The sequence below is a fragment of the Odocoileus virginianus genome, chromosome 12, assembly GCF_023699985.2.
Source record: "Odocoileus virginianus isolate 20LAN1187 ecotype Illinois chromosome 12, Ovbor_1.2, whole genome shotgun sequence".
NCBI classification, from domain to species: Eukaryota; Metazoa; Chordata; class Mammalia; order Artiodactyla; family Cervidae; genus Odocoileus; species Odocoileus virginianus.
In genome coordinates this window covers 33,783,674-33,798,653 of record NC_069685.1, presented here as the reverse complement: position 1 = coordinate 33,798,653, position 14,980 = coordinate 33,783,674, and the positions used below count along the sequence as shown (strand labels likewise).

The 14,980-nt window shown below is 34.8% G+C and overlaps 1 protein-coding gene across 2 annotated transcripts in view; it reads right to left on the bottom strand.

Moving 5' to 3' along the window:
• Positions 1–14,609, bottom strand: part of FSTL5 (follistatin like 5) — an 874,271-nt gene extending 859,662 nt beyond the window's left edge. For both annotated transcript variants that reach the window (XM_070474907.1, XM_070474908.1), the window contains exon 1: positions 13,897–14,609. The gene's annotated coding sequence lies outside the window, so the exon portion shown is untranslated. The remainder of the gene's footprint in view (positions 1–13,896) is intronic.
• Between the last annotated feature and the right edge of the window lie 371 nt (positions 14,610–14,980).

The window sequence follows — 14,980 nt, the reverse complement described above, 5'->3', positions numbered from 1 at the left end:
GAACTGTGGTGCTGGAGAAGACGCGGGAGTTCCCTTGGACAGCAAGGAGATCAAGCCGGTCAATCCTAAAAGGAAATCAACACTGAATATTCATTTGAAGGACTAAGCCTGAAGCTGAACCTCCAATACTTTGCCCACCTGATGTGAAGAGCTGACTCTTTGAAAAAACCCTTGATTCAGGGAAAGATTAAAGGGAGGAGGAGAAAGGAACCACAGGGGATGAAATGGCTGGATGGCATCACTGACTCAATGGACATGAGTTTGAGCAATCTCCAGGAGATGCTGAAGGACAGAAAAGCCTGGCATGCTGCAGTCCATGTGGTCACAAAGGGTCAGACACAACTGAGCAACTGAACAACAAAACTCGGCTTGCATAGAAAATATGACAATAAAACTGCAGTGTTCTTCATACAGAGACATTGGACTTTTAACCTACCCAGAATGCTTGGGCTCAGCTTCAATTTTACCTTACAAATTTTTTCTAAAGCTTTAGTAAAATAAATTATATGGTATCTAAAATTGTGCCTGAAACCCACCAATAATTGCTCAATAAATTATTAGTAGTATTCTTTCATAGAATCCAATTTTCACAGATTCTATAAAATCAAGTTTATCTTTGATTAATGATCATTTACCATACAGGACTTCCCTTGTGGCTCAGCTGGTAAAGAATCCACCTGCAATGTGGGAGACCTGGGTTTGATCCCTGGGTTGGAAAGATCCCCTGGAGAAGGGAAAGGCTACCCACTCCAGTATTCTGGCCTAGAGAATTCCATGGACTGTATAGTCCATGATGTCACAAAAAGTTGGACACAACAGAGTGACTTTCACTCCACTTTCACCATACAGGAAGATTTACAATGGTAGGATTATTTCTAAGAAACATATTAAATCACATGAATTAATAAGCAACTGTAAATAAAAATCTGGAAAACTCAATTTTCACTATTAATTTAAGAAAATCATAACACACACCACTATGGTTAAATATCCCAAACATTACTAGCCTAAATGTATTGATGTAATTATTTTAGAAAATATAATGGCATAGATATCTCTAATCTCAAGAATGATCAAGTAATTTAAACTCAGGGGAAATTTTATAACAATAAAATATTTTGATGGGTTTCAAACATACATATCAAGAGTTTATAGATTATTTAATGTTCCTATAAAAATTGCATGACAAGAAAAGAAAATTGTTAATTTATAAGTAGTAAATAGCAAATTTAATAATTTTATATAGGCTACTAGTAAATTTAAATATCCTATAGAATAAGGCAATTAGCTAATAAAATGTCATAAGACAATGAAAGAATATATCAATTTAGTATTAAATCAGGAATTTTATTTCAGTTCAGTTCAGTTCAGTCCCTCAGCCGTGTCTGCCTCTTTGCAGCCCCAAGGACTGCAGCACACCAGGTCAATAGAGTGTTGCTTTAATAGAGTAGAATTTTAATATAATGCTGCTATTTGTTTAAGAATGCTTCTATGTAATAGCTCATTCTTACAACATGGTAGGTTTCCAACTTAAGCCTTGGGGTATATTTAATACTCTTTGATGCATAGAAAATATTGAATTCTAATTAAAAAAAAACTTAAATTAGACATTTTTATATTTCAGCATAACTTTGAAATATCATCTAAAGTAGTCCCACTCAAAAACAGTCTGAAATACTTTCTACTATCAAATTTATAAAATACATAAATATGGGGCATGTCTCTTGGTATGAATTTGCTAACTGAAAATATCAGATCTGTTTTAAGTTTTTCTGGATACCCATGTCCTTTAACTTCGTGCCAGTTTTTACACGTTCGGGAGGATGATGTTACAAGTGCTGGGTTGGAACAAAGTCCAGTATATTTAAGAAAACCAGTAAAATTGTAGGATAATGCCTGCCATATTCATAGGACTATTACAGATTTAATTTAAGACTATGTGTTTTATAACAGTCCCTTGAAAACTAGGCCTCTAGTGTCCATATTCTTGTTCCTGGGTCAAGACTCCTGAACTAAGATCTACAACTTGATGCAGTAAAAGCCTGGAGATGAAGTCAGGGTTCTCACTATGTTCCAGTATTTTAGAAATCATACCAATTAACCTTATGTAACAAAAAAAATTTAGAGAGAAATTTTTTTAATTTAATTATTTAAATAACTGTAAACTTCCCAACTTCAAAACGATTGCTCTGCACTTAAAACTGTCTTTATTTCCCAAATGTGAAGAAGACTGTTTTGAAGAAAACCATAGCTTCCCAGGTGGCACAGTGATAAAGAATCTGCCTGCCAATGCAGAAGCCTCCAGAGACATGATTTCAATCCAGGGTCCAGAAGATTCCCTGGAGTAGGAAATGGCAACCCACTCCAGTCCTCTTGTCTGGAAAATTCCATGGACAGTGGAAACAGTGGGCTACAATCCATGGGGTTGCAAAGAGTGGGACACAGCTGAGTGACTGAGTGTACACAATGACATTAGAAAATTAATATCAAAATCTCCTTAACGCCTTCTTGAGCTCCCTCTGCTGATTTTCAGACAGTTGTTAACCTAACTAAAATGTTCAACAAAACATATATAATTAACGAGATGTCCAGTTGAGTGCTAGCATCCGGAGCCATTTTCACAGCTGGGTACACACTTCTACTCCAGACATTACCAATTAAGCTGTACTATTTGTGCAAAGACAGGGAAACAAGCTCTGAAAGACTTTTCCCTTACTCATGCTTCAGGAAACCTGGGAAAGAGGACATTTACCAAAAGAAAATAAACCCAGGTAGAGGATAATTATTTGAAATTGCAGTTGCCATGAATTGTAACTATGTAAAATTAAAATGCAAAGCATTTTCTAGAAACTTTCCTCTTTACTTTGTTTAGCTCAATTAATCACAGCTTCATGAGCAATCTCACCAAAGAAAATAAGTCAAGCAAAGCATTGGTGCAGTTTGTGCAAGTTCTCTTAAGCCTTACTTTTTTGTAAATATACTATTTTTTGCGATTCTGCTATAGAATTGAGATATTCTGCATCTAATTGTTGCATTTATTTTATTAAGTTATATGTGTGTTTTTATTGCATTTATTTTCTTTTGCTTTTTCCTTACATGGTTCCATGATGTCACACTTTTTGGTAGAAAGAGCACAATTACATAATAACTAATAAATACTGTGGTTTCTCAAGCATGTGCACAAACCCCAAAGGCATTGTAAGCATGTCTCTTTCTTTAATAATGCCATAGTGTCTGGGATAAAGGATCATTTGATAGAAATACCAGCCCACTGGATCACTGCTTCAAAGGAACACAGATTTCACAACACTTAAGTTTCCTATGAAAGCACGTGAAATTTTGAACAAATAAACCATACAACGCACAGAGAATACAAACCAAGTTTTGAATCAACTTAAAGTCTAGAATTTAGATGCAACACATTCTGCATAACATGTTTAAAAGTGGAAAGAAAAATTAATCTATGTGACAGTTTAAATATATGGTAGTACGAAATAGGGGGAGACTAATTTTCATTAATAAGAAAATCACAAATAAAAAGAATACAATTTTTTTCAGGATGTCAATCTTTGGGTTTTTGCCTATGACATTAAGAATGAGAAAGGAACCCTCCCACCTAAGTTATTGGTGGGAATGTAAACTGATGTAGCCGCTATAGAGAACTGTATAGCAGTTCCTTAAAAACTAAAAGAAGAGTTACCATGTGGTCCTGCAATCGCATTCCTGGGCACATATCCAAAAAGAAAAAAAGTATAATTTGGAAGGACATGCACCCCATTGCACACGGCAGCACTATCTCAAATAGCCAAGGAATGGTAGCAACCTAAATATCCATTGACAGATGACTGGATAAAGAAGATATGACACATGTATAAAATGGAATATTAGTCAGCCATAACAAAAAAAACAGGGAAATCATGCCACTGGTAGCAACATGCATAAACCTAGAGACTGTCATACTAAATGAAGTAAGTCAGACAGACAAAGATAAATACCATATGATATCACTTATATGTAATCTAAGGAAAAAGATACAAATGAAATCACTTACAAAACATTAAAACACAGACATAGAAAATACAAAGGGAAAAAGAGGGGAGAGATAAATTAGGAGTTAGGGATTACCATATTCACACTGATATATGTAAAATGGATAAACAGAACGTTCCTACTATATAGCACAGGAAACTACGCTCAATATTTTGTATTAAACCTGTAGGGGGAGAGTATCTGAGAAAGAATATATATACATATATATGTGTGTGTATATATGTATATACACATATATATGAATCATTGTATGTCTGAAACTAATACATCATTGTAAATTAACTATATTTCAACTTTAAAAAATGAAAGATATTCCAAAGAAGATACTTAAATGACCAAGAGGTACATACATAGATGAGATGCTCAACATCACTAATCACCAGGGAGATGCAATCAAAACCATAAGGAAATTACCTCACACCTTCTCTCATAGCTACTATCAAAAAGAGTACAAATAACGGGTTCTAAGGAGGATGTGGAGAAATGGTTAACCCTTGTGCACTGTTGAGAAAAATTAAAATTGGTGCAGTCACTTTGAAAAGCAATCTGGAGTCTTCTTAAAAATTTTTAAATAAAATCCCACGACACAACAATCCTATTTCTGGGCACTTATCTAAAATAATTGAAAAATATATGTGTACACCCATGTTCATTGCAGTATTACTCACAATAGCCTTAAGCAGTGTCAACTTGTAAGAAACTTCTTAATGAATACCTTAGAACAGCAGAGTCGGCTCCTATGATGACCCCTGTTTTAGGCAGCACTCTCACCCCTTAGCAATCCTTTCCCTAGTCTCCCTTTTACCATAACACTAACCAATGCCAGAGATTAGCCTTTGTCTTTATTGGTTTGGCTATCATCTATCTTCCCACAGAAAGAAAAGAGTTGGGAACTCTTTCTCTCTCATTTCTGCTTAACCTCTAGCAGCTGAAAAGAAATCTGAAACACAGTAGGAACTTTGAACATACTTAATTAATAGTTTATTTTATAATATATATGATCTATTTAAAAAAGAATTATATTAAAATTAAAAGCTGAATTTATACACAAGTTTTTTTTAGCTTTTGTCAAAATAAAATTACCTTAATTGTATATAAACTATAAAAGGTATAAATTCAATGAAATGTTTCTGTATAATTAATGATAGTAAAAGTAACTGTGCAATTATTTACCTATAATTAGACCAAATAAGCAAAAACAAAATTAATGATATCATACGTGTGACATTCTTTTAAAATGACATTCTCTTAAATTGTGAAATTTCTCTCTCAAACTGAAGATAAAATATATTTCTTGTATTTTTTTCTAAATAGAAAGCTTACATATTTTCACCTTTTACATAAGGTCATTATCATCCATAGAGCATAATATTAAATATAAATTCCTTATTTTCATGGGAAGGCCTATGTTTGATGTTGCATGAAAAAGGATAATAATAAAAAATCCTTTGTGTGGTTTTCCAAGTAGTCAAGGATCAAATACAAAAACATTAATACAAAGCAGATTACCAAAATCTAAAATCTAAAAACATTAACTAATCCATGAGCATAATTCTTTAACAGTTTTACACGTACAAAATACTCTACAAATTTATTATAATCTTACATGTATGAAAGCACTACCTAACTGAAGCAAATATAAAAATGTATTAATTTCAATGAACATTAAATAATAATATGTATATGAAATAATTGTAAACCACAAAGTTTTATACACATGGAAGGAACTCCTAAGCTTCTTCCTTTAAAAATAGATTGAAGTTAATTGGACAGAAAGCCAAACTGTACACTGCATAAAATCTAGGTCATAAATGCTGGAGAGGAGAAAGAACGACTCAGAGGCACTATAGTGATGAAAAAAGATGCTGAAGTTCAATTCAAACTTTAACCCAATACAGTAGACAGAAATCTAACATGAATCCCAGTGACCCACATTTGTGTATAAGCACCTCAACTTATGTGTAAGCACAACCTTTATCATGATTTTGACCAACAGAATATGACAAAGGTTATGTGATAGTGCTCTTTTGGTTGTTACATCTATGGTAAAGAGAACAGATCTTAAGCAAGTAAGGTTTTAAATCAGTTCACTTTATGTATGTCGAAAAGGAGATTAGTCTTTTAAAAAAATGCAGATTATTCTCACTGAACCTGATCTAATGAGCTTTCTTTTAAAGAAAAGCAATTCTGGAGGTCAGACCAAAAAGTCAGTGAGTTCTTTTCTGGCTTTGAAGAAACCATCTTCCATGAGTTCTGAGCTGCAAAGAAATAAATCCAACCTACAGCCTGGAGGAGGAAGCTGAGCCTCAAATAAGAGTCCAGCCCTGGATGAAAACTTGATGTGAGATCCTAATCAAAAGACCCAGCTCGCCTGTATCCAGACTTGTGACACATGGAGGCTTTGAGAGAATCTTAGTGATATCCAGGGTGACAGTGACAAGCCATTTGTTACAACAAAAACCAGAGACTGAAAAGTACACATGAGCATAATACACTCTTAGATCATGAGAAAATTTGGCTGGATACAGGAGTGGGAATTCTGAAACCTGGAATTTTGAAAATACAATAGTCCAGGTAAGGCCCATGCTTTATATGTTGACCTATCTCTGTTTTACAAATATGCATTGCACGTATGAGAAAACTGAAAATCAGTTTTGCTTGCAGAGTATAGAGTCAATTAGAAGAATCTTAAAAACAGAGAATTTCAACTTAGTACAGTAAAAATCAGAGATCCACTGATGATTTCAGAATGCAGCGACATTTGAGGGCTTACTTTAATCAAGAGGAATCTCAAAGAGGTAAGAAGTCTGTATCTGCAGAGGATAATGGTTATGATCATGCAGCTGCTTCAGACAGAACTTGGTCTGAGTCCCAGCTCCATGGGCTGCATAACTCCTAAAGCTTTGGTCTCTCAATATCTACCTGATAAGCTGTTGTGAATATAAAATAGAATGATGTTTATAAATACTTAACAAATGCACAGCATGCTACGAGTCATCAAAAATGTTACTTTGCCATTATAATCATGAATTGTTATCACTACAGGAAGAACCAGGAATTAGTAAGATCAATGTAGAAAATGTAAAAATAAAATTCTGGTTGACATGGGACAGGCTGGGTCAAGGTAAAAGTGAAAAAAGAATAGAAAATTGAGAATTAGATAAAGTTACATGCCAAAGGGGGGAAAAAATAGTCAAAACATGGAGACCCACAATATAACAATAATGATGCAAGTTTAAAAGGTGTACGAAATCCCAGGCCTAGGTGAATGGAAAAACTGTGTCACTAACTGACAGGTAGAAATAGACTCGTGGACCATGGTGCGGATGAGATGATGAGTTTGGGGAGTTTGTCCTGTCACCATAAAATCAGAGTTAAAATGTCTAGCAGACACTTTGTAAATACATTTGTGGAGTTCAAATGTGGGCCAGAGTTATGGATTTGGAAGTTATCTATGAAGGGAGAATGACTATAGCTGTTATAATGAATGAGCTTCCTGCAGGGCTCTAGTAAGAATGAGGAACAGTGAACACTATGCAAAATGGTGCAGAAATTTCAAGATTAAAAACTTTTACACCAGGCTTCATTTCAAAAGTAAAATTCTGAGTATTGTTAATCAACATGTAAAATATTTAATAAAAGCCCTACAAATTTTTCCACTTTCAAGTTAAACTTTTCCACATTCAAGTTAAACTTTTCCACAAATCAAACTTTTCTATCTCCTTTGGGATCCACTTAATAAGGACAACCCAAAACTCAGATAATGAGGATTCACCAGGGGCTCTGATGCAACTGTGTGGCTCTCCTGGGAGCTGTGTTATTATTACCGCCACCAGCTCTCACCTCTTCTACTCAGTCAACCTAAATGTCATGTGAAAGCAAAGAACATTAATTACGAGCCAACACTTCCCTTTGTATTAATCCTCAAATAGAAGAAACAATAGAATAAAGTACTGACTGTTTCCTAAGTTTTCAAAAGCCCACTTAAACTACCTCTCTTTGTATTGTGCTTTGAAACTACTAATATTATTTTGATTATTTCATCTCATAGACTGAAATATTAGCAGCTAACTAACCTGAAGGTTTAAATGTGAGCAGTGTTTTATAACACAAGTTGCATTGCTTGAAGTTTAGCTCAAGATGTATTTGGAATTGAACTTGATATCTAGGAGGACTTTTTAGAGAATGAAACAAATAAAGCAAAAAACATGAATTCTTTGGAAATTACTCTGTTATACTGTTTCTTATTCTATTTGAAATATAAAGGGAAATATTGTTTCCTAATATTATGGTCTATGCGATTAAACAATGTAGCACCTCTAACATTAAATACAAAGGAAAAGCTTCCTAAGATTTTTGATATAAATTCTAAAGTTTGTATACTAAAGAATATATGCGCTATGCTATGCTAACTAGTTTCAGTCGTGTCCAACTCTTTGTGACCTATGAATTGTATCCCACTGGGCTCCTCTGTCCATGGGATTTTTCCAGGCAAGAATACTGGAGTGGGTTGCCATGCCCTCCTCCAGGGGATCTTCCCAACCCAGGGATCGAACTCATGTCTTTTACATCTCCTGCATTGGCAAACAGGTTCTTTACTGCTAGTGCCACCTGGGAAACCCAAAGAATATATGACATAAAATTATTTCAACAAAACTTAATAATTAAGGGAAAGATGGGTCAAGAGGGAAAATTAGCATTCACATTTAGTAAAGAAAGTAACAGAAAAAAAAGTCTAGGTTTAAATGACACACCCATTTGAATACCTGACTTAAACAGAGGTGATAAAAGTGGACAGTAGATGCAAAATGGGTGAGCTAAGCTCAGTTGCCTAATCCATCTATTCTTAATTGTGTGACTATGGGCTGAAGAAGTAGAAAGTTTTGACCTGAGTGTCTGCTTTCTCTTATCTAAAATGAAGATAATAGAAAATCTTCATAGTCATGTAAATGGAAAATGACTTAATATGGATAAATTAACCTAATATGAATAAAATGTGTATTTATACATATTAATACCTTAAATAGCATCTTTTTTCTATATTATTCCTCTTCTTGTACAGGCAAATCAAGGTTCACAGACCATATGCTCAGGTATCAATAAGTTGTTTATCACGAGCAGCAAAAAGTGCTTACTAGTAGTAGCTCACTGGCCCTCTTTCTTTAGAAAGATTAATGGGACCACTTCCTTACTCTTAAATGAGGTAATCCATAGTTCAGTTGACTCCAAGATCACAACAAAACCTGTGGCTTTGAGAAAAAGGGGCACATAATTCCAAAGGGCAGGGGGCATCTGTCACTTTATGTGTATAAGGACTTTTACTTTGAAGACTTTAGAAACTAGAAAAAACAAGGCCTTGCTGGTCATTAAAACACTGTCTAGTGTTTTTGGTGAAAGTGGAAAGGAAAATTATTTTCATTTCATCATCATCTTTGGGGAATACAATTCAGACATGTTTTAATTGCTACTCTGCGTGTTTTAATTGGTACCTTGGTGTTACTTGAGCAGAAAAAATATATCACTGAAGTAAGTTTCTCTTAATTGTCAATTATGATGAATATATTTAAATAAAACTCAATGAACAAAAAGTGTTTTCAACTCTTCTGCATTATGTTTTAGAATTGTTAAAAGTGCTATGAACCAATTTGAGTTGGAATAATATTCCTCTATATTGTGCAAATGAACACACTAGGCAAATACTTTGCTTTAGAGATTTACATAATTTGATACCGAAAGTCACATTAAATTAATATTAATTATTTGGTTTTAAAGAAAGAAAGTTCAAGTTAAGGTGTTCTTCTTCCCACATTTTACCAAATCTGTGTATGAAAACATTGATAAATAAATAACAAAAATATTTCAGCTGTAGGGCTATTCAGGCTCTGTTCCTTAGAAGTGCAAGGCTTATTACCTGTAGATGTATACTAAGTGAACCTCATATGTCTCTTCTAGAGATTATAATTTGCAAATCACTTATCATTAACCATACTTTGTGCAGAATCAGTGCAGCACAATAATATCTTCATTATGTACGCATTCATTCTGCTACTTATCCTTGGCAAAGTTTTGCTTCCAATTGTTCTTTCCCTTGCCAATCGGTCATTCGGAGAGCTTCCGAAAGACATGTTCATGGCAAAAACAAAGCAAAACAAAACTTGTGTGTGCTCAAGCTTACTAGCCTAAATAAATTTTTAAAATAACAATAATTAGAAACTAGTTTTGTCACCAAAAAGTATATGTTGCATTGTAGCTTAGTATGTAAATTATTTTTATATTAAGTAGCATTTCTTGAGTTTGCAAGTTCCAGATCAGTCCCACTGGTTTATGGTACAGCAGACTTTACCTAGACAGATAGATCAATAACATATTTATATATACACATATATACAAATATATAGCACATGTATATAACATGCATATACTCATTAAGAGTGTTATATGATTGCTTCATTCTTGTTTCAGAAAATCCATATTAAAACTCATTAGAATTCTGATTGTATCAAAATACTATCTTATCTCATAGTTTATCTCATAATAGAAAATATCAACTGCTTCAATACCAAGGTGATTAAGGAAGAAAGAGACCAATTGTTTTGTTGTGTGGTGATCAATTTAACGAGCAAACTGGGATTTTCCACAAGGGACCCTATAGCTCACCTTAAGTAGACTAAGCCTGAAGGATTTTGGAGGTGTTGGAGAAGGTGATTAAGTTCATTTCGTACAAAATAATTGGTCACATGGCTGTTAGAATGATGTTAACAACAGGAAGTACTTTAGTAGCTTATTAGTTCTTAAGAGTCTTATGAACTTATTACAGGGTATAATATATATATGTTATCAAGCATACTACATTATGTATATAAAGTCTATTACATAGTAAGTTAAAATATACTAGAGATAGTATGCTAATTTGGGGCAAATATGAAGGATTAAAAGGAGCATATTACTTAAAGTATTTGGTTTCATAGATGAAAGAGTATTTAACATGCAATCTGGCCATCACAGAAAGAAAATTTTCAATAAACTACCAAATTAATTAAATTCATAAGTTACTTAATAGTTTATGTTACTTTTAAGAAGTCAATTATCTAAACTTTATATCATACTTCAGATTTACTACTTTTTTATTTGTCTATTGTACGTGTCAATAACTTTTTAAGAAAAATAATATGTAGCCTTGATTAAATCCAAATTATTTCACAATTGTCTTGAATTCCCCCAAACATACATAGTTATTAATCATATTTGCAAGGAAAAAAGACATCTATCTGGCAATATTATTTGTTTACTTTTTATCTAGATCAATTTGCTTTAAGAAATTGAAAAACAAGAAAGGCAACTATTTGAACATATCACGTGACATTAAACTATTTCAATAATTTGCACACTTTCTATAATTTGTAAAAGGCCATTATCTTGAAGTAGAAAGCTCTTTATACATTTGCAATATCTATGAGATGAAATGAATTAATGACTAACAGAGAATCTGTTGTTATGGTATTGACTAGCCCCTTGACTTTCATATGGACAGGTTTTAATTCCAAAATATGGTCATTTCTTTATGGAGCAAATATTTATTGAAGGACCACCACATGTGATTATTTTTAATAGAAGTCCTCAAAGTTGACAATTTTACTTGTTTACAGTTAGAACTGCATTCTGTATCCAAATGGTATCTCTTTTGCGCTAATTTGGGGCTTATTATGGTCAGCTAATTTTACCTCACTTCAGAATATATAAAAGCTAAATGTAAGAAAATCAGTACAAAATGTTTCTCATATTTTAAATTTGCAGTCTCACTGAACCTACCCCAGTAGTCTCATTATTGCCAATAACACATTTTGATTTTAGTGTTTCATCATCTCATTGTGACAACTCTAAACTTCATCTAAAAGAATGCTAGACACTGGCAGTTCAAGCTTTACTATTTCTACCCAAACAAAGACATACATCTTGGAAAACTTTATGGAAAAATAAGTCAATGAGATACTTACTTGGGTGAATATGGTGTTTGTATATGTTGCTACTTTTAAACTGTTATAAAATTAAAAAATATGTTTATGCTTCAGTGCAATAAGTAAAACTAAAAAAAAGTTAAAGCCATTATTCTGTTTAAAATTACACTGTCTGAATATTTATACCAAGCTTTAAAAAAGAGAATTTCAAAATGTACAGAAGAGAAGAATGATACTCTATGTAATTAAAAGAGGCTGTTTGGTATAAGCTTCATGGCCCAGTGTTCCAGAGATCATAGTTTGATTTTCTAACTGCTTAGTTCTTAAAATTTTCTACCACTTTAATGTACGATAGCATGACTGATAGGAATCTTACAAAAAACATCTGCTTAGGTAAAACCTGAAAACAGCTAAAGGATTTACATTTGACCTCTAGTGCTTGAAATAATATCCATTTCTTATAACAATCACTCTCACGTAGGACTGTGCTGTTAATAAAATGAAAAATCTACCCAAAGAAATTACTTTAAATAATAAACTCTAAACCTAAAGTTTATCTTGGACACATAATACAACTAGAGTAGAAATTTTTATGATAATTAAACCATACAAATTTTTTAACTTAGTGTACTTTTTAGTTGCTGAAAAACATAGCCTTAGTGAGTTGAACAAAATTTATCATCTGAAACAACTCATATTTTACCCATTCCTATTAATAGAGGACATCTAGTTGCCACTGGAACTCTCTTCCTGAAATGTAAAAAACCTTCTTCCCATGTTTTGCCAGTCATCATTTATAGTTGATCTAATGTCATTAATGACATAAATGAAAGGACATAATATTACTTATCAGACAAATCATCATGCTTAGCAAAAAAGTCAAGAATAGTAATAGAAACACACAGAACATCAGCTAACTTCTATCATTTAATAATTCTTCACTATGAGAAGTACTGTTGAGTGGTTTTCTGCACTGAATTCTTCCTCCATAAACACCCAAAACACACTGTCAATTCACAAAAGGAATGTAGCTTCAAAAGAAAATCTCCTAAGTAGAGAAAAGCTCTCTGTTAAGCATGCAAGAGGTTAAACATTGCTGAAATAGCGAGACATTTTCCCAGCCCACGCTTCCCAGTTCCATTCAAATTACCAACAGCAGTAGCGACTATAATACAAGCTAATACTGTATTATTAAATCAGAGCTTCCCATTTACATCCACCTCTAACCTGAGAGGGCGGAGGGGTACGACATTCACTAGTCAATAGGAGAATAAACAGCCCCCAAATTGGAAATACACATGACCTTGGGGTGCACAATTCTGAAACCAAGTTTCACAAGTTTTATATGGATCTACTGCATAACAACACATCTAAATGAACCCAGCACGGTATAAATGCTCCTCTTCTAGCCACTTCCTCTACAAAATAATGTGAAGAAAGCTCTGCACTTTGCAGTCTATGATTTAGATACCATAGGCAATATTGATTAATCAGAGATTAGTCCACTCACATATTTTTTAAGGTTGTATTTGTTTTAAACAACTTGTTGGATGGTTTATTTAACATAATTTACTAACATATTTGAAGACTTGCATCAAATGTTTCCTGTCCTTTGAGCTATGCTAGAAGTGTTTCTCTACAAAATTTATATTTATAAAGCAAGATGTAACGCAATGACATTAAGTTCACAAAAATAAAAAACAAAGCCCTCAACTTCCTCTCTTGAATTCAGTGCCTAATCACCAACAGACATTCTCGTAATAAATAGCTGTTTCAATTAATACCAACTATCCCGTTTCAAATTATAAAAATAATCATAACCTGCTCTTAAATATTTGTATGGCATTGCTCCCCCATTTGTAAAAATGTATAATAATATTCTTTTTCTTACCTTATTTCCAGAGTCAAAAAGTCTCCCAGAAAGGTTCCTAAACAGTGTGGATATGTAAATCACAAAAATAAAAATAATTTTTAAAAAAAACTAAAAAATGATCTTAGTTGGGAAAAGAGGGAAATAGTTTGGTCTAAAACTATAGAAATCCCCGAAGTCACGCCTGAATGGGCGCCCAGGTGGCAACCGGAGGACTCTCTCCCACGTCCGATAGCACACTCCTTTATCAAGTTGATGGGGTCCAGCTAGTGAAGAGGGTCTGGCCGGGCACAGCGGGTGGGAGAGGGCGTTGCCTGGAGCGGCGGGAGCAGCCGGTCCGCTGGCGTCCCAGGTTCAGCACCGACAGCGCAGTGGACAGCACCCGCTCGTCTCCCCACCAGTTTGTCTCAGTCACGGAACCAGGCTGATTCTCGCGCCTCCTCCCGGAGCGAGGGCTGCTGCCACTCATCCCGGGCGCGCCCCGCCCCTGCCATCTGACGTAACGATTTTGCATTTCAGCTCCTAGCGAGGTGCGGGGCCGCCCCCTGGACTGGGCTTCTGCTGGGGTCAGCTGAGGCAGTGGAGGCGACGGAATCCAGCCCGAGTATCAACGTGGGCATCATTGGACTTCAGGCTCCAGCAAAACCAGCCCTGAAGAAGCCGAACGCTCTCGGGGCAGCTGGAGCTTTGCCTTCGCGGGGACCCTGGCTCCTGTGCGCCCCGGAAACCTCAGCTGACAGCTTTGACAGAAGGGGCAGAGGGGCAGCGGAGCAGAGGGGCAGCGGAGCAGAGGGATGCTCGGGGAGCGGAGGCAGGGTGGCTGGGTGGGTGAAGGACCGCGGATCGGGGGACAGAAGGAATTCAAGCAGCCGCTCAGAAGATTAAAAAAATCCTTTTGATCTTTCCCTTCAAACTTCCCTGCTTCGCCCTGCCATTTGTTTACTGGAAAGAATGTGTTTGGTCTTCGTTCCTTTTCCTAGGTTCACGAAACTGCTAGAGGGACTCACTGCAGCAGAAACTTGTTCTGGAGAAGAAAAAACGCTTTGAGTACTGGGAGAAAATGTGAAAGCTTGCAATACTTGTCACTTGTAAACAATATTGTCTT